The 14634-nt window shown below is 43.4% G+C and overlaps 12 non-coding genes across 12 annotated transcripts; all 12 read left to right on the top strand.

Moving 5' to 3' along the window:
- Positions 1-578: 578 nt before the first annotated feature.
- LOC136755633 (5S ribosomal RNA) lies at positions 579-697 on the top strand. Its single transcript, XR_010817751.1, has one exon. It is a non-coding gene; the product is annotated as a 5S ribosomal RNA (ribosomal RNA).
- A 1056-nt stretch (positions 698-1753) lies between these two features.
- LOC136755632 (5S ribosomal RNA) lies at positions 1754-1872 on the top strand. Its single transcript, XR_010817750.1, has one exon. It is a non-coding gene; the product is annotated as a 5S ribosomal RNA (ribosomal RNA).
- A 1066-nt stretch (positions 1873-2938) lies between these two features.
- On the top strand, positions 2939-3057 carry LOC136756309 (5S ribosomal RNA). Its single transcript, XR_010818402.1, has one exon. It is a non-coding gene; the product is annotated as a 5S ribosomal RNA (ribosomal RNA).
- Positions 3058-4123: 1066 nt separating this feature from the next.
- On the top strand, positions 4124-4242 carry LOC136755631 (5S ribosomal RNA). The gene has a single exon (XR_010817749.1). It is a non-coding gene; the product is annotated as a 5S ribosomal RNA (ribosomal RNA).
- Positions 4243-5308: 1066 nt separating this feature from the next.
- On the top strand, positions 5309-5427 carry LOC136755628 (5S ribosomal RNA). The gene has a single exon (XR_010817747.1). It is a non-coding gene; the product is annotated as a 5S ribosomal RNA (ribosomal RNA).
- Positions 5428-6493: 1066 nt separating this feature from the next.
- On the top strand, positions 6494-6612 carry LOC136755627 (5S ribosomal RNA). Its single transcript, XR_010817746.1, has one exon. It is a non-coding gene; the product is annotated as a 5S ribosomal RNA (ribosomal RNA).
- A 1065-nt stretch (positions 6613-7677) lies between these two features.
- On the top strand, positions 7678-7796 carry LOC136755630 (5S ribosomal RNA). The gene has a single exon (XR_010817748.1). It is a non-coding gene; the product is annotated as a 5S ribosomal RNA (ribosomal RNA).
- Positions 7797-8851: 1055 nt separating this feature from the next.
- LOC136756432 (5S ribosomal RNA) lies at positions 8852-8970 on the top strand. Its single transcript, XR_010818517.1, has one exon. It is a non-coding gene; the product is annotated as a 5S ribosomal RNA (ribosomal RNA).
- Positions 8971-10036: 1066 nt separating this feature from the next.
- LOC136755626 (5S ribosomal RNA) lies at positions 10037-10155 on the top strand. The gene has a single exon (XR_010817745.1). It is a non-coding gene; the product is annotated as a 5S ribosomal RNA (ribosomal RNA).
- Positions 10156-11211: 1056 nt separating this feature from the next.
- On the top strand, positions 11212-11330 carry LOC136755625 (5S ribosomal RNA). The gene has a single exon (XR_010817744.1). It is a non-coding gene; the product is annotated as a 5S ribosomal RNA (ribosomal RNA).
- A 1066-nt stretch (positions 11331-12396) lies between these two features.
- LOC136755624 (5S ribosomal RNA) lies at positions 12397-12515 on the top strand. Its single transcript, XR_010817743.1, has one exon. It is a non-coding gene; the product is annotated as a 5S ribosomal RNA (ribosomal RNA).
- A 1066-nt stretch (positions 12516-13581) lies between these two features.
- Positions 13582-13700, top strand: LOC136756898 (5S ribosomal RNA). The gene has a single exon (XR_010818951.1). It is a non-coding gene; the product is annotated as a 5S ribosomal RNA (ribosomal RNA).
- Positions 13701-14634: the final 934 nt, after the last annotated feature.

Raw genomic sequence — 14634 nt, 5'->3', positions numbered from 1 at the left:
GGGTTCTGGTGTATTGAAATACAGGAGCTGCTGGATTTGTGTGTTTTCTTACCCCCTCACCATAGTTTGTCAAATGTTTAAACAACTGAACTTATATTCAAGGTTTGTTTCTCTTCATATGTTTTACTGGTTTACATTTGTCTCAGCAACCTGTTGAATGATTCTTCTGCTTTCAAAACAAAATGACAACAGGATGAATGCACACACTTGAAAATACAATACATGCAATGTTATGCATCATAGTGATGCAACCTCCTTTCAGTTTCATACTGCATGTCAATTGAAATCCTTACTGAAATGCACACCTTCTCAAGATTGCGCTTGACTGGCGTGTCAGGCACTCAATTACAGCTGTTTTATCAAGACAATGTGTTCGTTTTGTAAAATATAGTTCCGGTCTGGTGTGGCACCCCAGCTAACGCACAACGTTGCCACAACGTGGCATATTAGCAGGGACTGTCTGCGGCGCGCTGGTGTGTCCCGGGCTTTAGAGTAGAGAGACAGTTCAACTGTAAGTATGAACGGCAGAAACGGATATTGCCATCCCTTTAAGTAGAGCGTCAGGGACAGCCTCCCTGGCTTACGGCCATACTAGCCTGAATACGCCCGATCTCGTCCGATCTCGGAAGCTAAGCAGGCTCGGGCCTGGTCAGTACTTGGATGGGAGACCGCCTGGGAATACCAGGTGCTGTAAGCTTTTGCATCTTTTACACACCAGAGCGCGACAAATCACGAGTTTTAACTTTGGATACACGCAATTTCATCATTATTTCAGATTTGACTTCCCCAAATACACAGGCATACAATAGATCTTGTTCTCCAACGTAAACGGTCCCTAGTAACTAGGGTACATTCGTAAATAAATTGAGCATCATGGCTAGAAGTGACTAAATGTTGCCTAATCTTTCTCATCGAGAAATGACACAATTACAGCAACACAAAAAGGAACTCCACCGGACAAAGATCAGTGCTCACAAGGAGCCTCATTCAACACACACGGTTCCATTCCCATTCATGCAAAGCACGAAAGTGTAAAACTTGGGAACATACTTGAGAGCAAAGATCACATTCAATCTCATTCAAGGCACGGATGTGAATGCAACGGGATGAAATTACTGAAATGATGCCTGCCCTCGAACTGTGATGATGGACTACCCGACTCGCCAATAATATTGGGTTCTGGTGTATTGAAATACAGGAGCTGCTGGATTTGTGTGTTTTCTTACCCCCTCACCATAGTTTGTCAAATGTTTAAACAACTGAACTTATATTCAAGGTTTGTTTCTCTTCATATGTTTTACTGGTTTACATTTGTCTCAGCAACCTGTTGAATGATTCTTCTGCTTTCAAAACAAAATGACAACAGGATGAATGCACACACTTGAAAATACAATACATGCAATGTTATGCATCATAGTGATGCAACCTCCTTTCAGTTTCATACTGCATGTCAATTGAAATCCTTACTGAAATGCACACCTTCTCAAGATTGCGCTTGACTGGCGTGTCAGGCACTCAATTACAGCTGTTTTATCAAGACAAATGTGTTCGTTTTGTAAAATATAGTTCCGGTCTGGTGTGGCACCCCAGCTAACGCACAACGTTGCCACAACGTGGCATATTAGCAGGGACTGTCTGCGGCGCGCTGGTGTGTCCCGGGCTTTAGAGTAGAGAGACAGTTCAACTGTAAGTATGAACGGCAGAAACGGATATTGCCATCCCTTTAAATAGAGCGTCAGGGACAGCCTCCCTGGCTTACGGCCATACTAGCCTGAATACGCCCGATCTCGTCCGATCTCGGAAGCTAAGCAGGCTCGGGCCTGGTCAGTACTTGGATGGGAGACCGCCTGGGAATACCAGGTGCTGTAAGCTTTTGCATCTTTTACACAGCAGAGCGCGACAAATCACGAGTTTTAACTTTGGATACACGCAATTTCATCATTATTTCAGATTTGACTTCCCCAAATACACAGGCATACAATAGATCTTGTTCTCCAACGTAAACGGTCCCTAGTAACTAGGGTACATTCGTAAATAAATTGAGCATCATGGCTAGAAGTGACTAAATGTTGCCTAATCTTTCTCATCGAGAAATGACACAATTACAGCAACACAAAAAGGAACTCCACCGGACAAAGTTCAGTGCTCACAAGGAGCCTCATTCAACACACACGGTTCCATTCCCATTCATGCAAAGCACGAAAGTGTAAAACTTGGGAACATACTTGAGAGCAAAGATCACATTCAATCTCATTCAAGGCACGGATGTGAATGCAACGGGATGAAATTACTGAAAAGATGCCTGCCCTCGAACTGTGATGATGGACTACCCGACTCGCCAATAATATTGGGTTCTGGTGTATTGAAATACAGGAGCTGCTGGATTTGTGTGTTTTCTTACCCCCTCACCATAGTTTGTCAAATGTTTAAACAACTGAACTTATATTCAAGGTTTGTTTCTCTTCATATGTTTTACTGGTTTACATTTGTCTCAGCAACCTGTTGAATGATTCTTCTGCTTTCAAAACAAAATGACAACAGGATGAATGCACACACTTGAAAATACAATACATGCAATGTTATGCATCATAGTGATGCAACCTCCTTTCAGTTTCATACTGCATGTCAATTGAAATCCTTACTGAAATGCACACCTTCTCAAGATTGCGCTTGACTGGCATGTCAGGCACTCAATTACAGCTGTATTATCAAGACAATGTGTTCGTTTTGTAAAATATAGTTCCGGTCTGGTGTGGCACCCCAGCTAACGCACAACGTTGCCACAATGTTGCCACAACGTGGCGTGTTAGCAGGGACTGTCTGCGGCGCGCTGGTGTGTCCCGGGCTTTAGAGTAGTGAGACAGTTCAACTGTAAGTATGAACGGCAGAAACGGATATTGCCTTCCCTTTAAGTAGAGCGTCAGGGACAGCATTCCTGGCTTACGGCCATACTAGCCTGAATACGCCCGATCTCGTCCGATCTCGGAAGCTAAGCAGGCTCGGGCCTGGTCAGTACTTGCATGGGAGACCGCCTGGGAATACCAGGTGCTGTAAGCTTTTGCATCTTTTACACACCAGAGGGCGACAAATCACGAGTTTTAACTTTGGATACACGCAATTTCATCATTATTTCAGATTTGACTTCCCCAAATACACAGGCATACAATAGATCTTGTTCTCCAACGTAAACGGTCCCTAGTAACTAGGGTACATTCGTAAATAAATTGAGCATCATGGCTAGAAGTGACTAAATGTTGCCTAATCTTTCTCATCGAGAAATGACACAATTACAGCAACACAAAAAGGAACTCCACCGGACAAAGTTCAGTGCTCACAAGGAGCCTCATTCAACACACACGGTTCCATTCCCATTCATGCAAAGCACGAAAGTGTAAAACTTGGGAACATACTTGAGAGCAAAGATTACATTCAATCTCATTCAAGGCACGGATGTGAATGCAACGGGATGAAATTACTGAAATGATGCCTGCCCTCGAACTGTGATGATGGACTACCCGACTCGCCAATAATATTGGGTTCTGGTGTATTGAAATACAGGAGCTGCTGGATTTGTGTGTTTTCTTACCCCCTCACCATAGTTTGTCAAATGTTTAAACAACTGAACTTATATTCAAGGTTTGTTTCTCTTCATATGTTTTACTGGTTTACATTTGTCTCAGCAACCTGTTGAATGATTCTTCTGCTTTCAAAACAAAATGACAACAGGATGAATGCACACACTTGAAAATACAATACATGCAATGTTATGCATCATAGTGATGCAACCTCCTTTCAGTTTCATACTGTATGTCAATTGAAATCCTTATTGAAATGCACACCTTCTCAAGATTGAGCTTGACTGGCGTGTCAGGCACTCAATTACAGCTGTATTATCAAGACAATGTGTTCGTTTTGTAATATATAGTTCCGGTCTGGTGTGGCACCCCAGCTAACGCACAACGTTGCCACAATGTTGCCACAACGTGGCGTGTTAGCAGGGACTGTCTGCGGCGCGCTGGTGTGTCCCGGGCTTTAGAGTAGAGAGACAGTTCAACTGTAAGTATGAACGGCAGAAACGGATATTGCCTTCCCTTTAAGTAGAGCGTCAGGGACAGCCTCCCTGGCTTACGGCCATACTAGCCTGAATACGCCCGATCTCGTCCGATCTCGGAAGCTAAGCAGGCTCGGGCCTGGTCAGTACTTGGATGGGAGACCGCCTGGGAATACCAGGTGCTGTAAGCTTTTGCATCTTTTACACACCAGAGCGCGACAAATCACGAGTTTTAACTTTGGATACACGCAATTTCATCATTATTTCAGATTTGACTTCCCCAAATACACAGGCATACAATAGATCTTGTTCTCCAACGTAAACGGTCCCTAGTAACTAGGGTACATTCGTAAATAAATTGAGCATCATGGCTAGAAGTGACTAAATGTTGCCTAATCTTTCTCATCGAGAAATGACACAATTACAGCAACACAAAAAGGAACTCCACCGGACAAAGATCAGTGCTCACAAGGAGCCTCATTCAACACACACGGTTCCATTCCCATTCATGTAAAGCACGAAAGTGTAAAACTTGGGAACATACTTGAGAGCAAAGATCACATTCAATCTCATTCAAGGCACGGATGTGAATGCAACGGGATGAAATTACTGAAATGATGCCTGCCCTCGAACTGTGATGATGGACTACCCGACTCGCCAATAATATTGGGTTCTGGTGTATTGAAATACAGGAGCTGCTGGATTTGTGTGTTTTCTTACCCCCTCACCATAGTTTGTCAAATGTTTAAACAACTGAACTTATATTCAAGGTTTGTTTCTCTTCATATGTTTTACTGGTTTACATTTGTCTCAGCAACCTGTTGAATGATTCTTCTGCTTTCAAAACAAAATGACAACAGGATGAATGCACACACTTGAAAATACAATACATGCAATGTTATGCATCATAGTGATGCAACCTCCTTTCAGTTTCATACTGCATGTCAATTGAAATCCTTACTGAAATGCACACCTTCTCAAGATTGCGCTTGACTGGCGTGTCAGGCACTCAATTACAGCTGTTTTATCAAGACAATGTGTTCGTTTTGTAATATATAGTTCCGGTCTGGTGTGGCACCCCAGCTAACGCACAACGTTGCCACAATGTTGCCACAACGTGGCGTGTTAGCAGGGACTGTCTGCGGCGCGCTGGTGTGTCCCGGGCTTTAGAGTAGAGAGACAGTTCAACTGTAAGTATGAACGGCAGAAACGGATATTGCCTTCCCTTTAAGTAGAGCGTCAGGGACAGCCTCCCTGGCTTACGGCCATACTAGCCTGAATACGCCCGATCTCGTCCGATCTCGGAAGCTAAGCAGGCTCGGGCCTGGTCAGTACTTGGATGGGAGACCGCCTGGGAATACCAGGTGCTGTAAGCTTTTGCATCTTTTACACACCAGAGCGCGACAAATCACGAGTTTTAACTTTGGATACACGCAATTTCATCATTATTTCAGATTTGACTTCCCCAAATACACAGGCATACAATAGATCTTGTTCTCCAACGTAAACGGTCCCTAGTAACTAGGGTACATTCGTAAATAAATTGAGCATCATGGCTAGAAGTGACTAAATGTTGCCTAATCTTTCTCATCGAGAAATGACACAATTACAGCAACACAAAAAGGAACTCCACCGGACAAAGATCAGTGCTCACAAGGAGCCTCATTCAACACACACGGTTCCATTCCCATTCATGTAAAGCACGAAAGTGTAAAACTTGGGAACATACTTGAGAGCAAAGATCACATTCAATCTCATTCAAGGCACGGATGTGAATGCAACGGGATGAAATTACTGAAATGATGCCTGCCCTCGAACTGTGATGATGGACTACCCGACTCGCCAATAATATTGGGTTCTGGTGTATTGAAATACAGGAGCTGCTGGATTTGTGTGTTTTCTTACCCCCTCACCATAGTTTGTCAAATGTTTAAACAACTGAACTTATATTCAAGGTTTGTTTCTCTTCATATGTTTTACTGGTTTACATTTGTCTCAGCAACCTGTTGAATGATTCTTCTGCTTTCAAAACAAAATGACAACAGGATGAATGCACACACTTGAAAATACAATACATGCAATGTTATGCATCATAGTGATGCAACCTCCTTTCAGTTTCATACTGCATGTCAATTGAAATCCTTACTGAAATGCACACCTTCTCAAGATTGCGCTTGACTGGCGTGTCAGGCACTCAATTACAGCTGTTTTATCAAGACAATGTGTTCGTTTTGTAATATATAGTTCCGGTCTGGTGTGGCACCCCAGCTAACGCACAACGTTGCCACAATGTTGCCACAACGTGGCGTGTTAGCAGGGACTGTCTGCGGCGCGCTGGTGTGTCCCGGGCTTTAGAGTAGAGAGACAGTTCAACTGTAAGTATGAACGGCAGAAACGGATATTGCCTTCCCTTTAAGTAGAGCGTCAGGGACAGCCTCCCTGGCTTACGGCCATACTAGCCTGAATACGCCCGATCTCGTCCGATCTCGGAAGCTAAGCAGGCTCGGGCCTGGTCAGTACTTGGATGGGAGACCGCCTGGGAATACCAGGTGCTGTAAGCTTTTGCATCTTTTACACACCAGAGCGCGACAAATCACGAGTTTTAACTTTGGATACACGCAATTTCATCATTATTTCAGATTTGACTTCCCCAAATACACAGGCATACAATAGATCTTGTTCTCCAACGTAAACGGTCCCTAGTAACTAGGGTACATTCGTAAATAAATTGAGCATCATGGCTAGAAGTGACTAAATGTTGCCTAATCTTTCTCATCGAGAAATGACACAATTACAGCAACACAAAAAGGAACTCCACCGGACAAAGATCAGTGCTCACAAGGAGCCTCATTCAACACACACGGTTCCATTCCCATTCATGTAAAGCACGAAAGTGTAAAACTTGGGAACATACTTGAGAGCAAAGATCACATTCAATCTCATTCAAGGCACGGATGTGAATGCAACGGGATGAAATTACTGAAATGATGCCTGCCCTCGAACTGTGATGATGGACTACCCGACTCGCCAATAATATTGGGTTCTGGTGTATTAAAATACAGGAGCTGCTGGATTTGTGTGTTTTCTTACCCCCTCACCATAGTTTGTCAAATGTTTAAACAACTGAACTTATATTCAAGGTTTGTTTCTCTTCATATGTTTTACTGGTTTACATTTGTCTCAGCAACCTGTTGAATGATTCTTCTGCTTTCAAAACAAAATGACAACAGGATGAATGCACACACTTGAAAATACAATACATGCAATGTTATGCATCATAGTGATGCAACCTCCTTTCAGTTTCATACTGCATGTCAATTGAAATCCTTACTGAAATGCACACCTTCTCAAGATTGCGCTTGACTGGCGTGTCAGGCACTCAATTACAGCTGTTTTATCAAGACAAATGTGTTCGTTTTGTAAAATATAGTTCCGGTCTGGTGTGGCACCCCAGCTAACGCACAACGTTGCCACAACGTGGCATATTAGCAGGGACTGTCTGCGGCGCGCTGGTGTGTCCCGGGCTTTAGAGTAGAGAGACAGTTCAACTGTAAGTATGAACGGCAGGAACGGCAGAAACGGATATTGCCTTCCCTTTAAGTAGAGCGTCAGGGACAGCCTCCCTGGCTTACGGCCATACTAGCCTGAATACGCCCGATCTCGTCCGATCTCGGAAGCTAAGCAGGCTCAGGCCTGGTCAGTACTTGGATGGGAGACCGCCTGGGAATACCAGGTGCTGTAAGCTTTTGCATCTTTTACACACCAGAGGGCGACAAATCACGAGTTTTAACTTTGGATACACGCAATTTCATCATTATTTCAGATTTGACTTCCCCAAATACACAGGCATACAATAGATCTTGTTCTCCAACGTAAACGGTCCCTAGTAACTAGGGTACATTCGTAAATAAATTGAGCATCATGGCTAGAAGTGACTAAATGTTGCCTAATCTTTCTCATCGAGAAATGACACAATTACAGCAACACAAAAAGGAACTCCACCGGACAAAGTTCAGTGCTCACAAGGAGCTTCATTCAACACACACGGTTCCATTCCCATTCATGCAAAGCACGAAAGTGTAAAACTTGGGAACATACTTGAGAGCAAAGATCACATTCAATCTCATTCAAGGCACGGATGTGAATGCAACGGGATGAAATTACTGAAATGATGCCTGCCCTCGAACTGTGATGATGGACTACCCGACTCGCCAATAATATTGGGTTCTGGTGTATTGAAATACAGGAGCTGCTGGATTTGTGTGTTTTCTTACCCCCTCACCATAGTTTGTCAAATGTTTAAACAACTGAACTTATATTCAAGGTTTGTTTCTCTTCATATGTTTTACTGGTTTACATTTGTCTCAGCAACCTGTTGAATGATTCTTCTGCTTTCAAAACAAAATGACAACAGGATGAATGCACACACTTGAAAATACAATACATGCAATGTTATGCATCATAGTGATGCAACCTCCTTTCAGTTTCATACTGCATGTCAATTGAAATCCTTACTGAAATGCACACCTTCTCAAGATTGCACTTGACTGGCGTGTCAGGCACTCAATTACAGCTGTTTTATCAAGACAATGTGTTCGTTTTGTAATATATAGTTCCGGTCTGGTGTGGCACCCCAGCTAACGCACAACGTTGCCACAACGTTTCGTGTTAGCAGGGACTGTCTGCGGCGCGCTGGTGTGTCCCGGACTTTAGAGTAGAGAGACAGTTCAATTGCAAGTATGAGCGGAAGAAACGGATATTGCCTTCCCTTTAAGTAGAGCGTCAGGGACAGCCTCCCTGGCTTACGGCCATACTAGCCTGAATACGCCCGATCTCGTCCGATCTCGGAAGCTAAGCAGGCTCGGGCCTGGTCAGTACTTGGATGGGAGACTGCCTGGGAATACCAGGTGCTGTAAGCTTTTGCATCTTTTACACACCAGAGGGCGACAAATCACGAGTTTTAACTTTGGATACACGCAATTTCATCATTATTTCAGATTTGACTTCCCCAAATACACAGGCATAGAATAGATCTTGTTCTCCAACGTAAACGGTCCCTAGAAACTAGTGTACATTCGTAAATAAATTGAGCATCATGGCTAGAAGTGACTAAATGTTGCCTAATCTTTCTCATCGAGAAATGACACAATTACAGCAACACAAAAAGGAACTCCACCGGACAAAGTTCAGTGCTCACAAGGAGCCTCATTCAACACACACGGTTCCATTCCCATTCATGCAAAGCACGAAAATGTAAAACTTGGGAACATACTTGAGAGCAAAGATCACATTCAATCTCATTCAAGGCACGGATGTGAATGCAACGGGATGAAATTACTGAAATGATGCCTGCCCTCGAACTGTGATGATGGACTACCCGACTCGCCAATAATATTGGGTTCTGGTGTATTGAAATACAGGAGCTGCTGGATTTGTGTGTTTTCTTACCCCCTCACCATAGTTTGTCAAATGTTTAAACAACTGAACTTATATTCAAGGTTTGTTTCTCTTCATATGTTTTACTGGTTTACATTTGTCTCAGCAACCTGTTGAATGATTCTTCTGCTTTCAAAACAAAATGACAACAGGATGAATGCACACACTTGAAAATACAATACATGCAATGTTATGCATCATAGTGATGCAACCTCCTTTCAGTTTCATACTGCATGTCAATTGAAATCCTTACTGAAATGCACACCTTCTCAAGATTGCGCTTGACTGGCGTGTCAGGCACTCAATTACAGCTGTTTTATCAAGAGAATGTGTTCGTTTTGTAATATATATTTCCGGTCTGGTGTGGCACCCCAGCTAACGCACAACGTTGCCACAATGTTGCCACAACGTGGCGTGTTAGCAGGGACTGTCTGCGGCGCGCTGGTGTGTCCCGGGCTTTAGAGTAGAGAGACAGTTCAACTGTAAGTATGAACGGCAGAAACGGATATTGCCTTCCCTTTAAGTAGAGCGTCAGGGACAGCCTCCCTGGCTTACGGCCATACTAGCCTGAATACGCCCGATCTCGTCCGATCTCGGAAGCTAAGCAGGCTCGGGCCTGGTCAGTACTTGGATGGGAGACCGCCTGGGAATACCAGGTGCTGTAAGCTTTTGCATCTTTTACACACCAGAGGGCGACAAATCACAAGTTTTAACTTTGGATACACGCAATTTCATCATTATTTCAGATTTGACTTCCCCAAATACACAGGCATACAATAGATCTTGTTCTCCAACGTAAACGGTCCCTAGTAACTAGGGTACATTCATAAATAAATTGAGCATCATGGCTAGAAGTGACTAAATGTTGCCTAATCTTTCTCATCGAGAAATGACACAATTACAGCAACACAAAAAGGAACTCCACCGGACAAAGTTCAGTGCTCACAAGGAGCCTCATTCAACACACATGGTTCCATTCCCATTCATGCAAAGCACGAAAGTGTAAAACTTGGGAACATACTTGAGAGCAAAGATCACATTCAATCTCATTCAAGGCACGGATGTGAATGCAACGGGATGAAATTACTGAAATGATGCCTGCCCTCGAACTGTGATGATGGACTACCCGACTCGCCAATAATATTGGGTTCTGGTGTATTGAAATACAGGAGCTGCTGGATTTGTGTGTTTTCTTACCCCCTCACCATAGTTTGTCAAATGTTTAAACAACTGAACTTATATTCAAGGTTTGTTTCTCTTCATATGTTTTACTGGTTTACATTTGTCTCAGCAACCTGTTGAATGATTCTTCTGCTTTCAAAACAAAATGACAACAAGATGAATGCACACACTTGAAAATACAATACATGCAATGTTATGCATCATAGTGATGCAACCTCCTTTCAGTTTCATACTGCATGTCAATTGAAATCCTTACTGAAATGCACACCTTCTCAAGATTGCGCTTGACTGGCGTGTCAGGCACTCAATTACAGCTGTTTTATCAAGACAAATGTGTTCGTTTTGTAAAATATAGTTCCGGTCTGGTGTGGCACCCCAGCTAACGTACAACGTTGCCACAACGTGGCATATTAGCAGGGACTGTCTGCGGCGCGCTGGTGTGTCCCGGGCTTTAGAGTAGAGAGACAGTTCAACTGTAAGTATGAACGGCAGAAACGGATATTGCCATCCCTTTAAGTAGAGCGTCAGGGACAGCCTCCCTGGCTTACGGCCATACTAGCCTGAATACGCCCGATCTCGTCCGATCTCGGAAGCTAAGCAGGCTCGGGCCTGGTCAGTACTTGGATGGGAGACCGCCTGGGAATACCAGGTGCTGTAAGCTTTTGCATCTTTTACACACCAGAGCGCGACAAATCACGAGTTTTAACTTTGGATACACGCAATTTCATCATTATTTCAGATTTGACTTCCCCAAATACACAGGCATACAATAGATCTTGTTCTCCAACGTAAACGGTCCCTAGTAACTAGGGTACATTCGTAAATAAATTGAGCATCATGGCTAGAAGTGACTAAATGTTGCCTAATCTTTCTCATCGAGAAATGACACAATTACAGCAACACAAAAAGGAACTCCACCGGACAAAGATCAGTGCTCACAAGGAGCCTCATTCAACACACACGGTTCCATTCCCATTCATGCAAAGCACGAAAGTGTAAAACTTGGGAACATACTTGAGAGCAAAGATCACATTCAATCTCATTCAAGGCACGGATGTGAATGCAACGGGATGAAATTACTGAAATGATGCCTGCCCTCGAACTGTGATGATGGACTACCCGACTCGCCAATAATATTGGGTTCTGGTGTATTGAAATACAGGAGCTGCTGGATTTGTGTGTTTTCTTACCCCCTCACCATAGTTTGTCAAATGTTTAAACAACTGAACTTATATTCAAGGTTTGTTTCTCTTCATATGTTTTACTGGTTTACATTTGTCTCAGCAACCTGTTGAATGATTCTTCTGCTTTCAAAACAAAATGACAACAGGATGAATGCACACACTTGAAAATACAATACATGCAATGTTATGCATCATAGTGATGCAACCTCCTTTCAGTTTCATACTGCATGTCAATTGAAATCCTTACTGAAATGCACACCTTCTCAAGATTGCGCTTGACTGGCGTGTCAGGCACTCAATTACAGCTGTATTATCAAGACAATGTGTTCGTTTTGTAATATATAGTTCCGGTCTGGTGTGGCACCCCAGCTAACGCACAACGTTGCCACAATGTTGCCACAACGTGGCGTGTTAGCAGGGACTGTCTGCGGCGCGCTGGTGTGTCCCGGGCTTTAGAGTAGAGAGACAGTTCAACTGTAAGTATGAACGGCGGAAATGAATATTGCCTTCCCTTTAAGTAGAGCGTCAGGGACAGCCTCCATGGCTTACGGCCATACTAGCCTGAATACGCCCGATCTCGTCCGATCTCGGAAGCTAAGCAGGCTCGGGCCTGGTCAGTACTTGGATGGGAGACCGCCTGGGAATACCAGGTGCTGTAAGCTTTTGCATCTTTTACACACCAGAGGGCGACAAATCACGAGTTTTAACTTTGGATACACGCAATTTCATCATTATTTCAGATTTGACTTCCCCAAATACACAGGCATACAATAGATCTTGTTCTCCAATGTAAACGGTCCCTAGTAACTAGGGTACATTCGTAAATAAATTGAGCATCATGGCTAGAAGTGACTAAATGTTGCCTAATCTTTCTCATCGAGAAATGACACAATTACAGCAACACAAAAAGGAACTCCACCGGACAAAGTTCAGTGCTCACAAGGAGCCTCATTCAACACACACGGTTCCATTCCCATTCATGCAAAGCACGAAAGTGTAAAACTTGGGAACATACTTGAGAGCAAAGATCACATTCAATCTCATTCAAGGCACGGATGAGAATGCAACGGGATGAAATTACTGAAATGATGCCTGCCCTCGAACTGTGATGATGGACTACCCGACTCGCCAATAATATTGGGTTCTGGTGTATTGAAATACAGGAGCTGCTGGATTTGTGTGTTTTCTTACCCCCTCACCATAGTTTGTCAAATGTTTAAACAACTGAACTTATATTCAAGGTTTGTTTCTCTTCATATGTTTTACTGGTTTACATTTGTCTCAGCAACCTGTTGAATGATTCTTCTGCTTTCAAAACAAAATGACAACAGGATGAATGCACACACTTGAAAATACAATACATGCAATGTTATGCATCATAGTGATGCAACCTCCTTTCAGTTTCATACTGCATGTCAATTGAAATCCTTACTGAAATGCACACCTTCTCAAGATTGCGCTTGACTGGCGTGTCAGGCACTCAATTACAGCTGTTTTATCAATACAATGTGTTCGTTTTGTAATATATAGTTCCGGTCTGGTGTGGCACCCCAGCTAACGCACAACGTTGCCACAATGTTGCCACAACGTTTCGTGTTAGCAGGGACTGTCTGCGGCGCGCTGGTGTGTCCCGGACTTTAGAGTAGAGAGACAGTTAATTTGCAAGTATGAGCGGCAGAAACGGATATTGCCTTCCCTTTAAGTAGAGCGTCAGGGACAGCCTCCCTGGCTTACGGCCATACTAGCCTGAATACGCCCGATCTCGTCCGATCTCGGAAGCCAAGCAGGCTCGGGCCTGGTCAGTACTTGGATGGGAGATCGCCTGGGAATACCAGGTGCTGTAAGCTTTTGCATCTTTTACACACCAGAGGGCGACAAATCACGAGTTTTAACTTTGGATACACGCAATTTCATCATTATTTCAGATTTGACTTCCCCAAATACACAGGCATACAATAGATCTTGTTCTCCAACGTAAACGGTCCCTAGTAACTAGGGTACATTCGTAAATAAATTGAGCATCATGGCTAGAAGTGACTAAATGTTGCCTAATCTTTCTCATCGAGAAATGACACAATTACAGCAACACAAAAAGGAACTCCACCGGACAAAGTTCAGTGCTCACAAGGAGCCTCATTCAACACACACGGTTCCATTCCCATTCATGCAAAGCACGAAAGTGTAAAACTTGGGAACATACTTGAGAGCAAAGATCACATTGAATCTCATTCAAGGCACGGATGTGAATGCAACGGGATGAAATTACTGAAATGATGCCTGCCCTCGAACTGTGATGATGGACTACCCGACTCGCCAATAATATTGGGTTCTGGTGTATTGAAATACAGGAGCTGCTGGATTTGTGTGTTTTCTTACCCCCTCACCATAGTTTGTCAAATGTTTAAACAACTGAACTTATATTCAAGGTTTGTTTCTCTTCATATGTTTTACTGGTTTACATTTGTCTCAGCAACCTGTTGAATGATTCTTCTGCTTTCAAAACAAAATGACAACAGGATGAATGCACACACTTGAAAATACAATACATGCAATGTTATGCATCATAGTGATGCAACCTCCTTTCAGTTTCATACTGCATGTCAATTGAAATCCTTACTGAAATGCACACCTTCTCAAGATTGCGCTTGACTGGCGTGTCAGGCACTCAATTACAGCTGTTTTATCAAGAGAATGTGTTCGTTTTGTAATATATAGTTCCGGTCTGGTGTGGCACCCCAGCTAACGCACAACGTTGCCACAATGTTGCCACAACGTGGCGTG

Source organism: Amia ocellicauda, chromosome 8 (genome assembly GCF_036373705.1).
Source record: "Amia ocellicauda isolate fAmiCal2 chromosome 8, fAmiCal2.hap1, whole genome shotgun sequence".
Taxonomy (NCBI): Eukaryota; Metazoa; Chordata; class Actinopteri; order Amiiformes; family Amiidae; genus Amia; species Amia ocellicauda.
The sequence above is the reverse complement of the archived record's forward strand: the minus strand, read 5'-3'. Positions and strand labels throughout refer to the sequence as shown.